Source organism: Bufo gargarizans, chromosome 1 (genome assembly GCF_014858855.1).
Source record: "Bufo gargarizans isolate SCDJY-AF-19 chromosome 1, ASM1485885v1, whole genome shotgun sequence".
Taxonomy (NCBI): domain Eukaryota; kingdom Metazoa; phylum Chordata; class Amphibia; order Anura; family Bufonidae; genus Bufo; species Bufo gargarizans.
The window spans coordinates 681,763,991-681,784,926 of NC_058080.1; positions in this window are offsets into that span (position 1 = coordinate 681,763,991).

Sequence of the window (20,936 nt, forward strand, 5' to 3'; positions counted from 1 at the left end):
CAGAATGAAAGGAACGCCATACGGTTTTTGGAAGGCAGATTTTGCTGGACTGTCCGATTTGAAGCCCCCCTGATGCACCCCTAGAGTAGAAACTCCAAAAAAGTGACCCCATTTTAGAAACTACACCCTTCAAGGTATACAAAACTAATTTTACAAACTTTGTTAACCTTTTAGGTGTTCCACAAGAGTTAATGGAAAATATAGCGGTATTATATATAGTTTTGGCACCGTTTTAATTTTTTGTTATTTACAACATTCATCTGACATGTTAGATCATGTGGTATTTTTATAGAGCAGGTTGTTACGGACGCGACAATACCAAGTATGACTCCTTTTTTTGGTTGTTTGTTTCAGTTTTACATAACAAAGCATTTTTGAAAAAAATTTATTTTTTAGTGTCTTCACATTCTGAAAGCCGTAGTTTTTTTTTTTTGGGCGACTGTCTTGTCTAGGGGCTAATTTTTTTCGGTATGAGATGATGGTTTGATTGGTACTATTATATGGGGCATATGACTTTTTGATCGCTTGCTATTTGTGATTTAAGGTGACAAAAATGGCTTTTTTTACACTGTTTTTATTTTTTACGGTATTTACCTGAGGGGTTAGGTCATGTGATATTTTTATATAGCAGGTTATTACGGACGTGGCGATGCCTAATATGTCAACTTTTTTTATTTATGTAAGTTTTACACAATGATTTCATTTTTGAAACAAAAAAATCATGTTTTAATGTCTCCATAGTCTGAGAGCCATAGTTTTTTCCGTTTTTGGGTGAATATCTTAGGTAGGGCATGATTTTTGTGGGATGAGTATGCGGTTTGATTGGCACTGATTTGGTGTGCATATGACTTATGATCGCTTGCTATTACACTTTTTGTGATGCACCATTTTTTGTTTTCTTTTCATGGTATTCACCTGAGGGATTAGTCCTTGTGATATTTTTTTACAGCAGGTTGTTATGGACGCGGTGATACCTAATATGTCAACATATTTTTGGGGGTTTTTGGGCGAATGTCTTAGGTAGGGTATGATTTTTGCGAGATGAGATAATAGTTTGATTGGCACTATTTTGGAGTGAGTATGATTTTTTGATCACTTGCTATTACACTTTTTGTGATGTAACATGACAAAAAATGGCTTTTTTTTTACACAGTTTTTATTTGAATTTTTTTAAGGTACTCACCTGAGGGGTTAGGTCATGTGGTATTTTTATAGAGCAGGTTGTTACGGACGTGGCAATACCTAATACATATACTTTTTTTTACTTACTTACGTTTTACACAATAACAGCATTTTTTAAACCAAAAAAAGATGTTAGTGTCTCCATATTCTGAGCCATAGTTTATATATTTTTGGGTGATTGTCTTAGGTAGCGGCTCATTTTTTGTGGGATGAGATGACGGTTAGATTGGTACTGTTTTGGGGGGTATACGCCTTTTTGATCGCTTGGTGTTGCACTTTTAGTGATGTAAGGTGACCAAAAAATGGTTTATTTAGCACAGTTTTTATTTTTTTACTGTGTTCACCTGACGGGTTAGGTCATGTCTTAGTTTTATAGAGCCGGTCGAAACGGACGAGGAGATACCTAATATGTGTACTTTTCTTTTTTCCCCTATTTTTGACATTTTTTTCCTTTTATTTTGGCAAAACGATATTTTTTCATTTTTTTTACTTGAAACTTTTTGGGGAAAAATGTTATTTTTTCCCACTTTTTTTCACCTTTTTTTTGTCCCACTCTGGGACTTCAACTTTTGGGGGTCCAATCCCCTTTACAATGCATTCCAATACTTCTGTATTGGAATGCATTAGCTGTATGTGTAATACAGTGTGTATTACTCATACAGCTTCCTGCCTGTGAGATCCAGGGGGCTGGATCTCACAGGCTCTCCGCCGGAAGGCAGCTACGATGCCTAAGGAAGGCAACTGTCTCAGCAAACTATCCTTTACTGAGACCACTGCACACTTCTGGATTTTAGTTTTCTCATCCAGCTGAGGTATCTGGGTGAGATATAAATGCCCTCCTGCACTGTACACCTGGCCACAGTACATACACACACAGACACATACATACACACAGATATATACACAAACACATATACACATACAGATAAACACACAGATATTTATACAAACACATGTAGACCTACAGATAAACACATACACAAATACACACATACAGTATATACACACACACACACACTGTCATATACCTAATAAAGATGTGAGTCTCCTCTACCCCTTTGACACTTGCTGTTAATCCGCAGGATAGGCGATAAGTGTCTGATTGCTGAGGGCAAGGGAATCCTCAGCTGGGACCCCCATAATCACTTAAGTGCCCATGCCTGAGACTTTTGAATAGAGTGATGGTGCTCTGCTTTCTCCGGTATTCCTTATAGTCAATACTGGACAATGACGTGTTATGTTACTGGCTCTCCATACAATATTATGTCTTATGAGCCAGTGTTCTGGGTGTGGTTCAGCCAGTGTATTGCCTGCTAGTGGGAAGGTGCAACATTTTGTAACCTGTGGCGCTGTAAGAGAGGAAATAATCAGACATCAGGTTATTGAGAAATGCTCCTCTTTGCACCTCAGGAAGCTACTGATGGAACCTAATTTGACACTTTCTGGTCTGCAGGATATTGCTAGAACAGTTAGGACCATTGAAGTGTCTGAGCTACAGGCTTTGCATATTGGAAACAAATAATCTTCATCAGTTAATATGATCTCCAAACCAACATATTATAACAGGAATACCCAGAGAACAAAAGCACATTTTCCAAAGAGACTTACCTCTGCAAACTGCAATAAATGTGGCAGAGAAGAGCACGTGGGTCAGTGGCGTGCCTAGGGTGTTTGGCACCCGGGGTGGGTCCTTTCTCTGGCACCCCCCCAATACTTTAATAAAATGGTACCTCTTAACTTTAAAAAAATGGTACCCCCTCACAGTAGTATTCCCCTCATTGTACAACCTTCACAGTAGTTTTGTCCAGATATGTGCCCCCTCACGGTAGTTATGCCCATATTGTACCCCCTTGAGGTAGTTATGCCCTCAATATACAATTTTGTGCCCCCTTAAAAATTGTGCCCCCTTAAAGTACTTATCCCTTCATTGTGCCTCCAGAAAGAACATTGTTGCCCATCTGCATGTTAGCTAAAGATCCCCTGGACAAGCCAGAAGGCTATTAGAACAATGTTTTCTGGGCAGATGAGATTTAAATAGAACTATTTGGTTTAAATTAGGGGTTATATTTGGAGAAAGGAAGACACTTTATTCCAGCATAAAAACCTCATGCCATTTGTGAAACATGGTGGTGGTAGTATAATGATTTGTGCCTGTTTTGCTGCATCTGGGCCAGGACGGCTTGTAATCATTGATGGAACAATTCATTCTAATTATACCAGCAAATGATAAAATAAAATGTCAGAACATCTGTCCGTGAGCTGAATCTCAAAAGAACATGGGTCATGCAGCAAGATAATGACCCTAAGCACACAAGTCATTCTATCAAAGAATGATTAAAGAAGAATAAACTTAAAGTTTTGGATTGGCCAAGTCAAAGACCTGACCTTAATCCAATAGAAATGTTGTGGAAGGACCTAAAGAAACCAGTTCATTGGATAAAACTCACCAACATAACAGAGTTGAACCAGTTTTGTATGGAGGAATGGGCTAAAATTCCTCCAAGCCGATGAAACAGGACTAATAAATAGTTACCAGAAACGTTTAGTTGCAGATATGGCTACACAAAGCAGTCACACCAGACACTGAAAGCAAATGTTCAAATACTTTTCACATAATTTTCCTCAATAAATAAATTACCAAGTCTAATATGTTTGACTCATTTGTTTGCTTTGGTTATGAATATCTACTTTTAGGACTGTGAAAATTTGATGTGGTTTTAGGTCAAATTTATGCAGAAATATAGAATATTCTGAAGGGTTGACAAGCCTTTTAAAGGGTTTCTACCACCAGAATTACTATTATGTAGCTGACTGACATTAGCAATCCGCTAATGTCAGCACTTCATAGCAGTATGTTTTTGACATTTTTCCCTGCAGCCGTTCTGATAAAATAAGCACTTTTATGATATGCTAATGAGCCTCTAGGTGCTATGTGGGCGTAGATTCAGCACCTAGAGGCTCCGTCTACTCACCCTTTATCCCGCCCAGGTCCCCTGTTCTGCCCGCCCCGCTCCTCTTGATTGATGTCACGGTTCGCAGCATCGCTGACGAAATCCCTGCGCCTGCGCCGTTCACTTCTGTATTCGGCACAGGCGCAGTGAGTGAAGGCCGCTCTCCTGGTGCTGGCTTCCTTACTGTGACTTAGTCGGCGCAGGTGCCTGCGCCGAATACAGAAGTGGATTTCGTCAGCGATGCTGCAAACCTTGACATCAATCAAGAGGAGCGGGGCGGGCAGAACAGGGGACCTGGGCGGGATAAAGGGTGAGTAGACGGAGCCTCTAGGTGCTGATTCTACGCCCACATAGCACCTAGAGGCTCATTATCATATTATAAAAGTGCTTATTTTATCAGAACGGCTGCAGGGAGAAAAGTAAAAAACATACTGTTATGTAGTGCTGACATTAGCACATCGCTAATGTCAGTCAGCTACATAACAGTAATTCTGATGGTAGAAACCATGTAAGCAGTTAAGGCACAAGCCACTTTGTGCATCCTTACTCTTTTGCTTCTTCGGTCTGCCCTTATGTCTCCTTCCTAATTATCAGGGCCAGGTTCCTGCATAGTCATCTCACCTGACCCTGTAATTCAAAAAAGGAATTAAAGGGGATCCTTGAAACCCTTATTGTGGTGGTCCCAGTGTTCGGCGATCAGTTGTATAAGTGTTAAAAGACTTTTATGGGAAAATCCCTTTAAAATGGGCCCTGTCAAGGCCACCTAACAGCACCCACAAGTAGATCACTGTACCCTCAGTGGGAGGACATCAGCCTGTAAGGGTGCATTCACACTGCATTTGCTTGAGACAGAGGCTAAAGAGTTCCATTGGGATAGTATATGTTGGTATACCTCTTTTTTTCCATATAGAATAATGTAGTCAAAATTTATACTGTGCATCGAGGTACATATCAGGAAATCTTAGGACAAACAGTATGAGGCCACATTTAGAATTTTTTCCAGGGCAACTTTAAGGGGGTTGATGGTATGTGGTATTTTTTTTAGCCCATGCACTGCCACACCTATATTTTTTTAGAAATTGGACAAACCCTATAAGTTATCAATCCACTGCTGACAAGACAGTTCTCAGCCATTAGCTGGTTCGTATAATCCACTCAGACTGTCTGTTCTTCAGAGCAGCTACCTGTCACGGACATACCAAGACATACAGACGTTCCGGCGACAGTGAGTGGCAGGAGATCTGTGAGACTGGCAACACGTGGTTTGATCTGACAGGTTTTCCTTGTGGATCAATAGGCGCCTGTGTTGTTTCTGGTAATGGCCACACTCCTTGCCTCAGGTGTTGCTTATGTGTTCATTTAACCTTCCTTATTTATAGTTACTTCTCACACTATGCTGTGTGATTTATAGCTTCTGCGCCTGTGGATGTTTTCTGGTTGGATCTCCGCTGAGTTCCTGGTGCTCCCATAGCCTCTTTGAAGTTGTCTTTCCTTTCCCTTTTGTATTTCATTTGGGTTCTGTGTGTTGCCTTTCCCTATTGTTTGTGTTAGGCCTGAAGTAGACTAATGTTCGTCCTTCCTTTTGGAGGAACAGGTAGTCTCGTCCCTGCCATTAGTACTAGGGTGCTATAGAGCTAGATAGGTCTCTAGATATTCCTGCGTATGAACTCACCTACCCTTGGGTCTGTTCATGCTGGTAGTCAGTTAGGATTTTGGGTTAGGATTTTCACTAGAAACTGTCCATTTTCCTCCCCTAGTTCTCAGGCCAGATTCCCTGTTTCCCCCTTTCCTCCTATGCTCGGTGTGGTGTTTTCCTCCCACACCAAAGCGTGACACTACCATTCTCACCACCCAACAACATGGCCACATGTTCTCCTCAGAAACCTTGAGTTTCTGCCCCACCGCAACCAGGTTAAGCTTTGTTAACTGTGGGTCTTTTTCCTTTGTGTGGGCTCCTGCACACATCTGTGGCAGTCACCACTTCCTTCCCAGTTGCTTGAAAAAGCCAGCTTGACAGGAAAACCCCAACGCTGAAACTTTGTATGCAACTGGGATTACAATTTACTGGGCCAATACCCTATTTCATGGATTACCATTTTTCTATACTGTGGATTGCAAATGTGGATGGTGAATCATTTAGACCACATTTAGAAGGAAAGAAAATGGGCTTTTCAGAAAAAGATTGATCCCCATTATCATATTCAGTTTACTTTTGGAATTTTTGCTTTGGATATTCATGCACCTCGGCATCAAGAAGAGCTTATTACATCTACTTAAAGTTATAACATCAATGCCCCTATTCAAGTTGAGGGAAGACATATAGTAGTCTTGCAGCCAAGAACAGGGACTGCGGCCTCCTTTTTTGCAGCAATGGTGAGGGTCTCAGATTTTGGACCCATACCAAACGTACTCTTTATAGCCTGTTTGAGTGACAGCACTTGCATCATCACCAAGATGTAATAGTATGGTGGTTCGGTATGGAATCACCTGCCTACTACCAGTGGCGTACATAGAGAAGTGAGGGCCCCATAGCAAGGACCAAACCAGGCCCCCACACAGGACAGAAGGGTTTCTGCCTAAACCCCTCTCAATGACCCTTGGGCCATTTATTCCACTGCCTCATTTGCTAAAAGTCGTTCCTCACAAATTTCACCACCAGTAGAAGAGGGGGTGATTCCAACTAAGACTGGGCCCCCTCTTGCCCTGGACCCCATGGCAGTCGCATGGTCTTCCGCTATGGTAGTTACACCCATGCCTACTACAACCTTCTATGGGTTGAGTTGGAATGGATTAATCACATGTATTTTTTTGTAAAAACACTCAGAAAAACAATCTATTTTAGCGGACATGCACTAAACAAAGAGCATCAATACATTGAACAGATGATTTAGAGACTTCTAACCAATTCCTCAGAAGTAGCCAATATGATTTATATCAAGGAATTACAGCAGTAGACTACCTCTCACTACTGCAGGGAGATTTATGTTCATTTACTTACCAGACATCTGCTTGAAGACAAAGGTCAGAAGGAAATTCAGGATAGCTGGAAGAACAGTAAGGAAGTTATTGAACAATGCACTGGGGGTCACTACGCTGGAGGAACCGGTAGCTTCTAACTATAGCCAATCAGTCATTTTATCTTTTATATCTCTTGTTCTGGTAGCTGATATATACTAATCTAGTGTGACAGCTACACAGTGCAGGGTAGGATCTGGAGGCTGGTGCATATTATATAATACAGAACATATCATAATGAGCAATTCATACATACAGTATGCAGGGATTCAGTGCCCACTCCCAAATTTTTTGTAACAAGTAATTCCTAAATTGTTGTATTACTTGGTGCCTATTAAAATCTGTGAGAAGATATGGGTCATCCAGAAGAGAAACTGTTCTTTAGTAGTTTTCCACTCTACTACTGGAGGGAGTAGGGGAGCACCTTCAAATGCATGCTTATAACCAGGGCCGTTTCTTGTACCGGGTGGGCCGGGTGGCCGCCCGGGGCGCTGTCAGAAGGGGCGCGCCGGCAGGGCACAGCAGGAGATGAGTGCTGCGCTTTCATTGTGGAAGCGCTCACTCATCTCCATAGTCATCTGTATCGCCGGCCTCAGGACGGCAATACAAATGTCTGTGCTGCGGCAGGGGAGGGAGAGGTGTGTCCCCTCCCTGTTCCTCTGATAGGCTGCCAGCACTAGGCTGGCAGCCTATCAGAGGCCGGTGCAGGTAGCGCAATGACATCATTGCGCCGCCTGAGCCAGCCAGGGACACAGGCCGGAAGAGGTCTGCATCGCATCGCTGGTGGTAAGTATAATTTTTTTTTTATATATATATATATATATGTACAAATCACAATACTGGCACATAAGGGGGGCTGCTGGCACATAAGGAGAGCTACTGGCACATAAGGGGGGCTACTGGCTCATGATAGGGGGGACTACTGGCACATAAGGGGGACTACTGGCACATAAGGGGGGCTACTGGTACATAAGGAGGGGGGCTACTGGCACATAGGGGGGCTACTGGCAATTGATAGGGGGGCTACTGGCACATGATAGGGAGGGCGACTGGCACATAAGGGGGTTACTGGAACATGATAGGGGGGCACTCTGGCTACTGGCACATGATTGGGGGGGCATCTATGGGGGCTCTTATTACTGGCACACGATTGGGGGGCATCTATGGGGGCACATCTTACTGGCACATTATTGGGGAGCATCTATTAGGGCACTTATTACTGGCACATTATTGGGTGGCACTATAGCGGCATTAATTGAGGCTAAAAAGAAGGGGTATTTTATATGGGGGCTCTGTATAGGGGCATTTTATACTGGGACCAGGGGCGTAGCTAAAGGCTCATGGGCCCTGGTGCAAGAGTTAGACTTGGCCCCCCCTTCCCTCAGTGCTTTGTGTGTCTTCTTATGCAGCACAAGGGTATTTGGGCCCCCTCAGGCTCCTGGGCCCGGTAGCGACTGCTACCTCTGCACCCCCTATAGCTACGCCCCTGACTGGGACACATTATGGTGGGTACTATGGGGAAGAGGGGAGAGGAGCACTATGGGGTCATCTACGGGGGCACTGAGAAGGGGTATTTTATATTGGCACATTATGGGAACATTAGCTCAACTGGGGGTATGTTTTGCATATTATAAGGAGAATTATTTCTACTGTGGGGGCATTATGGTGGGCTTTATTACTCCCCCATGGTATGACCCCCTAGTAGCAGCACCAGCCTCTCCCTGCTCTGCTATCCCTCTGCCATTTCTCCAAATCCTTATTATGAAATCTTTCTCATTAGGATAAAGCACAACATCAGCTCCACCGAGCCCCCGGCCAAAGTGTTGAAGTGGCGTCCGAGATCCCCAAGGGCCAAGCCAAGTCATTGTAAGTTTTCATGTGGAGTATGTTTATGTTATACACATATAGCCTACACTGTGCCACACAATATGCAGTATACCTCTACACTGTGTAGGGGTTATACTGTTTATTGTACAGCACAGAGGTTATATTGTCCAGCATGGTGTAACCTCCATACATTTTATGTACAGTATACAGTAATCCGCCTTGCCATCTATGCTTTGAATCTGGTTTTATATGTTACTTGGTTTTTGTACATTTACTTGCGTGTGCTAGTTGAGACCTGCTGTGATTGGGTTTTAGTTAGTTATTAAATGCTAACATGACAGTTTTTTGGTTATGCACATTATTGATGAGTGTATTTCATCACTACTCTTCTAAGGGTATTGCCTTCCTTTATACTGCAGTTCTCCTGTACCACTCTGCCTGCGACTTTTAGCATTTTAAGCAGTAATTTATGATTTTCTTTTGCTCTCAATAAATCTTGTGTTAAGCATTAAAAAAAAAATAATATATATACAGTATATGGTGAGACGATTGCAAGTACTCTTCTGATATGATTTCATCGAGCAGTTTTGATGGGGGGGGGAGTTTTTTTGACACTTGCCCTGAGAGAAATTTTACCTAGAAACTGCATTGCTTATAACCTAACAGGCCATATCCAAAGGGGTTCTCTATGTCATAGTATTTAGTACACACCCTCAATATCAGATCAGCTGGGGTTTGACTCCTGGAACCCTTGCCAAACAGCTGTGTGCGGGAGCTGTAATGCACCACATCTAGAACACCACTGTGTGCCAGACCTAGCACAGCTCCGTACACTGTGTGCCAGACAGCAAATTGGTGACCGCGGCACTCACTGTCTTCAATAGTGTAGAGATTTGTTCATCAACTATGCAACATTTCGACTTCACAGAGTCTTTATCAAGCAAGTGTATTACAGCAGTGCAAGGCATATATATATATATACCTTAAATCCGATAGCTAATTAAGGTGAGGGACCGCCCTAAGTGGGTCAGCCCCACCTATTCATGATATCATCTGTGTACACATATTTATCAACAAAACATAACTCCATATACAGAACATTTTGTGCATAATTAGATCACTGAAATACCCATGTGATACAGAGCAAAAAATGTTACATACCACACTCATGTTTTTGGGGGGGAAGCAGGAGGAACGTAAGTTGGCGTCTCCAAATGTCCACAGAGCATGCGTACTCATGTCAGGGAGGAGCACGTAATTTTCCCGCTTAGATGCCTAATGCTGATTACAAACGGCGGTCATTTCGCGGCAAACTTTGCTCGTTCGCGATTCGACGAACATGCGAACATATGGCGATGTCTGCCGGCGCCATATTCTTTTTCATTGCGCTGAATTTTGACCCATGACACATCCATTAGGTGGGACAGGACAGCCAATTGAGACTTTTCAGCACATGGACACACCCCCGCCCTATTACAAACACGATCTGGAAGCCATTTTACATTCTGTGTTTTGGCAGTGTAGGGAGAGGTTGCTGTGTGGAGCAGGGACAGGCTGTTAGGGACACCAAACGCTAGCTAATAGGGCCACAAAAGTCCTTTAAAGGACTGGTATAGGTGTGCTATGGATAGGTGTGATATACTGAGGGGTGTGATACACTTATAATATACTTTCTAACAAAGAAAGTATATTATAGTGCATTTGTATTGTTTCCCCCTTCCCTCCCGTTAAGGCCTTTTTTCAATGAGTTGTTGTCCTTATGTATATGGAAGGTGCCACTTTATTTTGTTGGTAACATTCTTTTGCACCTGGTAGCTTCTGTGTCACATGGTCTGTGTGTATACAGTATATATATATATATATATATATTTATATATATATATATGTTGTATATATATCTATATCCAGCAGTATATAGGATGAGAGTATATAGTGTATATACAGTACAGACCAAAAGTTTGGACACACCTTCTCATTCAAAGAGTTTTCTTTATTTTCATGACTATGAAAATTGTAGATTCACACTAAAGGCATCAAAACTATGAATTAACACATGTGGAATTATATACATAACAAAAAAGTGAGAAACAACTAAAAATATGTCATATTCTAGGTTCTTCAAACTAGCCACCTTTTGCTTTGATTACTGCTTTGCACACTCTTGGCATTCTGTTGATGAGCTTCAATAGGTAGTCACCTTTAAATGGTTTTCACTTCACAGGTGTGCCCTGTCAGGTTTAATAAGTGGGATTTCTTGCCTTATAAATGGGGTTGCGACCATCAGTTGCCTTGTGGAGAAGTCAGGTGGATACACAGCTGATAGTCCTACTGAATAGACTGTTAGAATTTGTATTATGGCAAGAAAAAAGCAGCTAAGTAAAGAAAAACGAGTGGCCATCATTACTTTAACAAATGAAGGTCAGTCAGTCCAAAAAATTGGGAAAACTTTGAAAGTGTCCCTAAGTGCAGTCACAAAAACCATCAAGCGCTACAAAGAAACTGGCTCACATGCGGACCGCCCCAGCAAAGGAAGACCAAGAGTCACCTCTGCTGCGAAGGATAAGTTCATCCGAGTCACCAGCCTCAGAAATCGCAGGTTAACAGCAGCTCAGATTAGAGACCAGGTCAATGCCACACAGAGTTCTAGCAGCAGACACATCTCTAAAACAACTGTTAAGAGGAGACCGTGTGAATCAGGCCTTCATGGTAGAATATCTGCTAGGAAACCACTGCTAAGGACAGGCAACAAGCAGAAGAGACTTGTTTGGGCTAAAGAACACAAGGAATGGACATTAGACCAGTGGAAATCTGTGCTTTGGTCTGATGAGTCCAAATTTGAGATCTTTGGTTCCAACCAACGTGTCTTTGTGCGACGCAGAAAAGGTGAACGGATGGACTCTACATGCCTGGTTCCCACCGTGAAGCATGGAGCCAGCATGGCTACCACAGCATCTTGTAGCGGCATGCTATTCCATCCGGTTTGCATTTAGTTGGACCATCATTTATTTTTCAACAGGACAATGGCCCCAAACACACCTCCAGGCTGTGTAAGGGCTATTTGACCATGAAGGCGAGTGATGGGGTGCTGCGCCAGATGACCTGGCCTCCACAGTCACCGGACCTGGACCCAATCGAGATGGTTTGGGGTGAGCTGGACCGCAGAGTGAAGGGAAAAGGGCCAACAAGTGCTAAGCATCTCTGGGAACTCCTTCAAGACTGTTGGAAGACCATTTCAGGTGACTACCTCTTGAAGCTCATCAAGAGAATGCCAACAGTGTGCAAAGCAGTAATCGAAGCAAAAAGTGGCTACTTTGAAGAACCTAGAATATGACATATTTTCAGTTGTTTCACACTTTTTTGTTATGTATATAATTCCACATGCGTTAATTCATAGTTTTGATGCCTTCAGTGTGAATTTACAATTTTCATAGTCATGAAAATAAAGAAAACTCTTTGAATGAGAAGGTGTGTCCAAACTTTTGGTCTGTACTGTGTGTGTATATATATATATATATATATATCCAGCAGTATACAGAATGGGAGAATATAGTGTATATATATCCGGCAGTGTACAGGACAGGAGTATATAGTGTATATATATATATATATATATATATATCTATCCAGCAGTATATAGGATAAGAGTATATAGTGTGTATATATATATATATATATATATATCCAGCAGTATACAGGATGGGAGTATATAGTGTATATATATGCCCAGTAGTTTACAGGAGGGGAGTATATAATGTATATATATATCCAGCAGTATACAGAATGAGAGTATAAAGTGTGTGTGTATATATATATATATATATATATATATACAGCAGTATACAGGATGGAAGTATATAGTGTATATATATATATATATATATCCAGCAGTATACAAGATGAGAGTATATAAAGTATATATATATATATATATATATCCAACAGTATACGTGACAGGAGTATATAGTGTGTATATATACAAACCAGATTCCCAAAAAGTTGGGACACTATACAAATCATGAATAAAAACTGAATGCAATGATGTGGAGGTGCCAACTTCTAATATTTTATTCAGAATAGAACATAAATCACGGAACAAAGGTTTAAACTGAGAAAATGTACCATTTTAAGGGAAAAATATGTTGAATCAGAATTTCATGGTGTCAACAAATCCCCAAAAAGTTGGGACAAGGCCATTTTCACCACTGTGTGGCATCTCCACTTCTTCTTACAACACTCAACAGATGTCTGGGGACCGAGGAGACCAGTTTCTCAAGTTTAGAAATAGGAATGCTCTCCCATTCTTGTCTAATACAGGCCTCTAACTGTTCAATCGTCTTGGGCCTTCTTTGTTGCACCTTCCTCTTTATGATGCGCCAAATGTTCTCTATAGGTGAAAGATCTGGACTGCAGACTGGCCATTTCAGTACCCAGATCCTTCTCCTACGCAGCCATGATGTTGTGATTGATGCAGAATGTGGTCTGGCATTATCTTGTTGAAAAATGCAGGGTCTTCCCTGAAAGAGATGACGTCTGGATGGGAGCATATGTTGTTCTAGAACCTGAATATATTTTTCTGCATTGATGGTGCCTTTCCAGACATGCAAGCTGCCCATGCCACACGCACTCATGCAACCCCATACCATCAGAGATGCAGGCTTCTGAACTGAGCGTTGATAAAAACTTGGGTTGTCCTTGTCCTCTTTGGTCCGGATGACATGGCGTCCCAGATTTCCAAAAAGAACTTCGGATCGTGACTCGTCTGACCACAGAACAGTCTTCCATTTTGCCACACTCCATTTTAAATGATCCCTGGTCCAGTGAAAACGCCTGAGCTTGTGGATCTTGCTTAGAAATGGCTTCTTCTTTGCACTGTAGAGTTTCAGCTGGCAACGGCAGATGGCACGGTGGACTGTGTTCACTGACAATGGTTTCTGGAAGTATTCCTGAGCCCATTCTGTGATTTCCTTTACAGTAGCATTCCTGTTTGTGGTGCAGTGTCGTTTAAGGGCCCGGAGATCACGGGCATCCAGTATGGTTTTACGGCCTTGACCCTTACGCACTGAGATTGTTCCAGATTCTCTGAATCTTCGGATGATGTTATGCACAGTTGATGATGATAGATGCAAAGTCTTTGCAATTTTTCGCTGGGTAACACCTTTCTGATATTGCTCCACTATCATTCTGCGCAACATTGTGGGAATTGGTGATCCTCTACCCATCTTGGCTTCTGAGAGACACTGCCACTCTGAGAAGCTCTTTTTATACCCAATCATATTGCCAATTGACCTAATTAGTGTTAATTGGTCTTCCAGCTCTTCGTTATGCTCAAATTTACTTTTTCCAGCCTCTTATTGCTACTTGTCCCAACTTTTTTGGGATTTGTTGACACCGTGAAAATTTGAATCAACGTATTTTTCCTTTAAAATGATACATTTACTCGGAATAAACGTTTGATCTGTCATCTACGTTCTATTACAAATAAAATATTGACATTTGCCATCTCCACATCATTGCATTCAGTTTTTATTCACAATTTGTTTAGTGTCCCAACTTTTTTGGAATCCGGTTTATATATATATATATATCCAGCAGTATATAGGAGGAGAGTATATAGTGTGTGTATATATATATATATATATATATATATCCAGCAGTATACAGGACATGAGTATATAATGTGTATATATATATATATCCAGTAGTTTATAGAATGAGAATATATAGTGTATATATTGTGGGGATTTGATCTGGTAGGCAAAAAAACCGTTTGTAAAGCAAAACTTCAGTGTTTGTTCACACATAAGGCAAAAACAAAATGACACTTTGCAGTCTTGGTGTTAGTTTGCACAATGGAAAGTCCACAGAACAAAAAATCACCTTGTTGGCAGTTCTATCTCCAGCGGTCCACAGCAGGCTTTAGGGGCCTGTTTCCCCAGCGTGCGGCTCTCACCCCTCCAGCCAGGGCAAGTTCCAGGGCCCAATGCTCCTGGGGTGGGGGGGCACTGAGCTGCTATGAGCACTTCCATCAATACAGATGGAAGCTCTCATTGCTGTCATTTCACTTACGCAGTACCCCTTTGGTGGGCCCTCTGAGTCACATGAGGCCGGCTGCTGCAGAGACTCAGACACGCCCCTTCTACACAGGACATGCTGCCTGAGGAGAGAGACCGTCAGGGCCGGAGCAGAAGTGTGAACACAGGTTGTCAGTGAGTCTGCACTGTGACTCTTCTCTGTGGGACAGGATGGGGGGGGCTCTTCGATCTGCTGCTGGACGCTGCACCATTCTATTTAGCTGTTTTACTGTTTCATTAAGCAGTTTGCCTCCATGACACCTGCCCCCCCCCATCCTGTCCTATCTTATCCTCATGGAGCCCCTGCTGTCTCCTTTCCTCCCTCATGTATTCAGAGCTCCTGTTCCACCCTCCTATCTCCTATTGCTGCCGTGCACAGACCTCCTGCCACGACTTCTTGTATGAATCCCCCTCATAGCCCCTTCCACCTACTTGCTGTTTCTACCCCTCCTGTCCATCCAGGGCCCCTGTCTCACTCCTCTGCCTCTCATTATGGTGGCATCTGAAGTGCATTCACCATGAGGACCTTCTAACGTTACAGGGTGATGTGATTGTGCCTCCCACCCTGTGCTGTGCCTCCCACCCAGTACTGTACCCCTCACCCCGTACTGTGCCCCTTTATACCCTGTATTTTGCTCTCTTACCACACCCTCTGCAGTGCCCCTAGACATTTCCTGTACTGTGCCCTCTTATACCCTTTTATCCGGTCACTGTATGGTGGTTTTATCATTGTATGGCGGTGGTATCCAATAACTGTATGGCCATAACTGTATCCCCTTCCCACGCCACTTTTTTTTAGACCTGGCATGAGCGGGAAAAGATACAGATTGCAGTGCTAAGGACCTTTGCACCACATCTTTGTCAGAAATACGCCTAATATAGACGTATTTCTATATAATAAATGACCCCCTAATTGTATTATCATTCGGGGCTAGGGCTAATATCTTTATATTATATAGATTCTAGTGCATTATACTGTGTCCTGTATTTCCCAATAGATAAATGATCCTTGGGAAACACAGTCCTCCTCCCTGTCCACCAGGACTAGGTAGCGCTCTGTTAGTACATGGCGGCCTCCCCTCTCTGCCACGCTGCTCCACTGTGTACTGGTGCTTATTTGGACACTAAGGCTGGGTTCACATCCTATTTGTGCCATCCATTTAATGTATACCAAAAATGTATACATTAACAGATACCTCAGACTGATGCCGTACAGTGGCGTCCGTTCACCATACAGTTCCATGGTAGAAAAAATTTACGTTTTTATTTACGTATGCATTTTTTTACTGGGCTCTGCAGGATACAAAACGTGGAGTGTTGCACATTTGTATACATCTAACCGATCGGAAAAATGTGATGTGAACCCACTGGGGGGGTGGGGGAGGGCGTACTAAAATTTGCTGTGGGGCATTCTAGCTACATCACTGCACATCTTCTTCTCTCCTCCAGGCCCGGCCCAGGGGTGACGTCATGACGTGTGTTTCACTGCTGCAGCGGGCCTGAGGAGAGAAGGAGCGCAGGGTGCCTCTGATTAAACCAAATAAAGTTCAGCTGCTCTAGTTGGTCTTTCCTGAAATTTTCTGAGTCGCATCCCACAGCAAAAGCCATGGCTCCACAGAGAGCTTCTAAAGCATCAGAGAGATCTCATTGTTAAAAGGTATCAGTCAGGAGAAGGGTACAAAAGACTTTCCAAGGCATTAGATATACCATGGAACATAGTGAAGACAGTCATCATCAAGTGGAGAAAATATGGCACAATAGTGACATTACCAAGAACTGGATGTCCCTCCAAATTGATGAAAAGAAGGGAAGAAAACTGGTCTGGGAGGCTACCAAGAGGCCTACAGCAACATTAAAGGAGCTGCAGGAATATCTGGCAAGTACTTGCTGTGTGGTACATGTGACAACAATTTCCCGTATTCTTCATATGTCTGGGCTATGGGGAAGAGTGGCAAGACGAAAGCTACCAGGCTGCAAAAACACGTCTCCCAAAAGCATGTGGGAAAAGGTGTTATGGTCTGATGAAACCAAGGTTGAACTTTTTGGCCATAATTCCAAAAGATATGTTTGGCCCAAAAACAACTGCACATCACCAAAAGAACACCATACCCACAGGGAAGCATGGTGGTGGCAGCATCATGCTTTGGGGCTGTTTTTCTTTAGCTGGAACTGGGGCCTTAGTTACGCTAAAGGGAATTATGAACAGTTCCAAATGCCAGTCAATATTGGCACAAAACCTTCAGGCTTCTGCTAGAAAGCTGAACATGAAGAGGAACTTCATCTTTCAGCATGACAACGACCCAAAGCATACATCCAAATCAACAAAGGAATGGCTTCACCCGAAGATTAAAGTTTTGGAATGGCCCAGCCAGAGCCCAGACCTGAATCCGATTGAAAATCTGTGGGGTGATCTGAAGAGGACTGTGCACAGGAGATGCCCTCACAATCTGACAGATTTGGAGTGTTTTTGCAAAGAAGAGTGGGCAAATCTTGCAAAGTCAAAATGTGCCATGCTGATAGACTCATACCCCAAAAGACTGAGTGCTGTAATAAAATGGTGCTTCAACAAAGTATTAGTTTAAGGGTGTGCACACTTATGCAACCATATCATTTTATTTTTATATTTTTTCTTCCCTTTACCTAAAAGATTTTAGTTAGTTTTTCAATTGAGTTGCACAGTTTATAGGTCACATTAAAGGTGGAAAAAGTTCTGAAATGATTTATCTTTGTCTCAATTTTTTTACATCACAGAAACCTGACATTTTAACAGGGGTGTGTAGACTTTTTATATCCACTGTATTTATATATATATATATATATATATATATATATACATACACATATATATATACCCACACACTATATACTCCTGTCCTGTATACTGCTGGATATATATACACCATATACTCCCGTCCTGTAAACTGCTGGATATATATATATATATATATATATATATATATACTCTATATTCTTCTGTCCTGTATACTGCTGATATATGTATACACTGTATACTGCTGTCCTTTACATAGATAAGAGATAGATAGATAGATGATAGATAGACGATAGATATACATAGATAGGAGATAGATAGATAGATAATAAATTAGATATGAGATAGATAGATAGATATGCAATGTGACAGGAAGATCTTCTTCCTGTGTGAGCTAGGGTGGCCATTGACTTCACCCAAGAAAGCCAGACCTCACTGGCCACGCCTCCAAACCGACAAACCATGCCCGTCATGTGAAAAAACTGGGGGAGGAGAATCTCCTTATATGATTATATATGTACAGCTATACATCTAAATAAGATGCATAAGTTATACCAGGCCAGCTCATATATATATATATAATAAATTACCAACTAGATTGGCTGCCTCGGCTCGTGTGGGCAGCGCGCTCTGCCTCTGGGTCTGGCTGGGTGGAGCTGGCACTAGTGAAGGGAGGCTCAGCTCAGTTAGTATTAGACTCGTCGCTGACTGGCTGGCTTGGCTGGCAGAGAGAGACTAGAGACTGAGAGTGCCCAGCGCGAGGCTAGGCAGGGTGATGGGGTGAGTTAGAGCTGGGCAGTGGCAGTCAGACTCAGAAGAGTCCGCAGCACACAGGTCCCATCCCGTCCCGCGCAGCCGCGCTCCTCTGTCTAGTTTTCCCTGCCTGCAAAAACCAGAATGAATCGGCCGATGCAGCTGCAGCGTGAACTGACGTAAGCGTGCAGTCACAGTGATCCAAACGTGGCCCTGCCTCCTTAAAGTGACCATGCCTGAGCGGTCCAGTCCCGTCACCCACGACAACAAAAAAGGAGGATTTCTGGCCATCTGTCCTGGCCTTGCGCCAGACGGAGGACCAGAAGTCTAAAAAACGGACTGTCCGGCCTAAAACCGGACGTCTGGTCCCCTTAGCGTGTGCTTGGAGATAATCATGTGACAGTGTTTGTATGCTAGGTTAGGTTGTGCAGAGCAAGCCCTGCAGTGCAGGGGGCAGGGAAGGGCAGATTAGTCACACCCACAAATATTCACGAAGGAGAGCTCAGTCATTGTTGGTACACGCCCCCACAGCTTTGCTGCAGCATGTAAACAAAGCAAGAATATGCAAAGGTGTAAGTATGGTTTTTCTCTTAAGAAATCAAGCTTAAAGGGGTTCTGCACTTTGTTTAAACTGATGTTCTATCCTCTGGATAGATCATCAGCTTCTGATCGGCGGGGGTCCGACACCCGGGTCCCCCGCCGATCAGCTGTTTGAGAAGGCAGCGGCGCTCCAGCAGCTCCGTGGCCTTCTCACTGTTTACCGCAGGCCCAGTGACGTCACGACTAGTATCACTGGCCTGGGCGGGGCTAAGCTCTGTTCACTTTAACCTATTAACACGTTAATAAATAATGACAGATAAACCTTTTATGGTGAAATAATGGCCGCGGTCCTTTATTAAGGGTTAATTTACATACTGAATACAAATGAATAAATAATTAAATCAATAAATATCAATTAAAACCAGTCAATACTGTTCCCCCAGCAAATCTGGGTGACTAACGCACCAGACATGCGGGTATTAACCCGCATGTCCCCCCTGAAAACCGTGGCTTTTCTGTCACAGGGCGCCGGCGGCGTGCTTCTCCTCTTCTGCGCCGCCGGTGCCTGGGGATGACATGGCGGCAGACACGCTCGCCGTGTCTTTCTGTAGCGCCGAGCGGGGAGCCGCTCGGCATCTTGGTTGCCGGGGTAACGGGAGGCGGAGGGCACCCGGACGCACGCTTCCTCTCTGTGCAGCCGGCGTTCCCCGTTATCATAGTTACCCTCAAGGAGTCTGAGTACCGAGCTGGGCACTCGGCGCTCGGCTACAGACAGGGGGGAGGTCATGTGGCGCTGGCCACATCACATGACCTCTGCTTCACACTATATAAACAGGCAACCTGCTAGCCACAGGTTGCGTGGGATTAATTGTCCAAGGCTATTTGTTACAGTGAACCCTGTGCTATTTTGATTTTGACCCATGCCTGTTTTTGACCCGTTACTGCTTGCTCCTTTGTTCCTGATATGACCTCTTGGCTTGACCTTCGGCTTCTCCTGACTATTCGCTGCTTTCTCCATTTGCATGTCCATTCACTATCCGTTGTTTGTCTTGTCTGTCCTCCCAGCACGTATTCTAAGCTAGGGACTGCAGTCCAGTTGTCCCCTGTCATCAGGACTTGCGAGGCAAGTAGGCATGGCTAGGGGTAAGGGGTGGAGCGCAGTGGTCACTATCCTTTCCCCTGTGTGTGCATGTACGTGACCTTGACACTTTTCTATTATCTCTTGAAGACCAACATTGAAAATATCCATCGTCCCGATATAGCCCTAACGCAAAGCCTTCCAATTCGGTATGTCTGAAGCTCCAACCATTTAAACTTGAAAGGTATTTTTATATACACACGATTAACTATCTTCCTAATCTTATTAATGAAACCAAATTGATCACTTTTCCAGACAAGTCGTGGAATAATTTCTGAAAAAATCAAAGTAACTTTAGGTAATAAAGCCCTTATATAGCTCAAGTCCGCTTTCATCCGATTTAAAAATTCTATAGTTCAAATTTTCCCCAAATCATTCCCCCCAGCATGAATAATCAAATCATCAGGCTGGGGTAAAGATTGTAACTCTCCTCTTAAAGGGGTTGTCCGGGGTCTTAGCTGAACTCGGACATACCTCAATTTTTACTCAGAGAGCCCCCCTGACTTTAGCATCAGAACAGTTCATGCTCCCATGCTCTCCTTTGCTCTGCGCTAAATCGCGCAGTGCAAAGGCATTTTGAAGAGTTCCGGTGATGTTCCGGGCTCTCCATGGGGCTGCCAGGAAGCCCAGTGACGTCACCAGCACTGATGGGCGGACTTTAGCTCTGCGCTAGCCAGTAAAACGGCTAG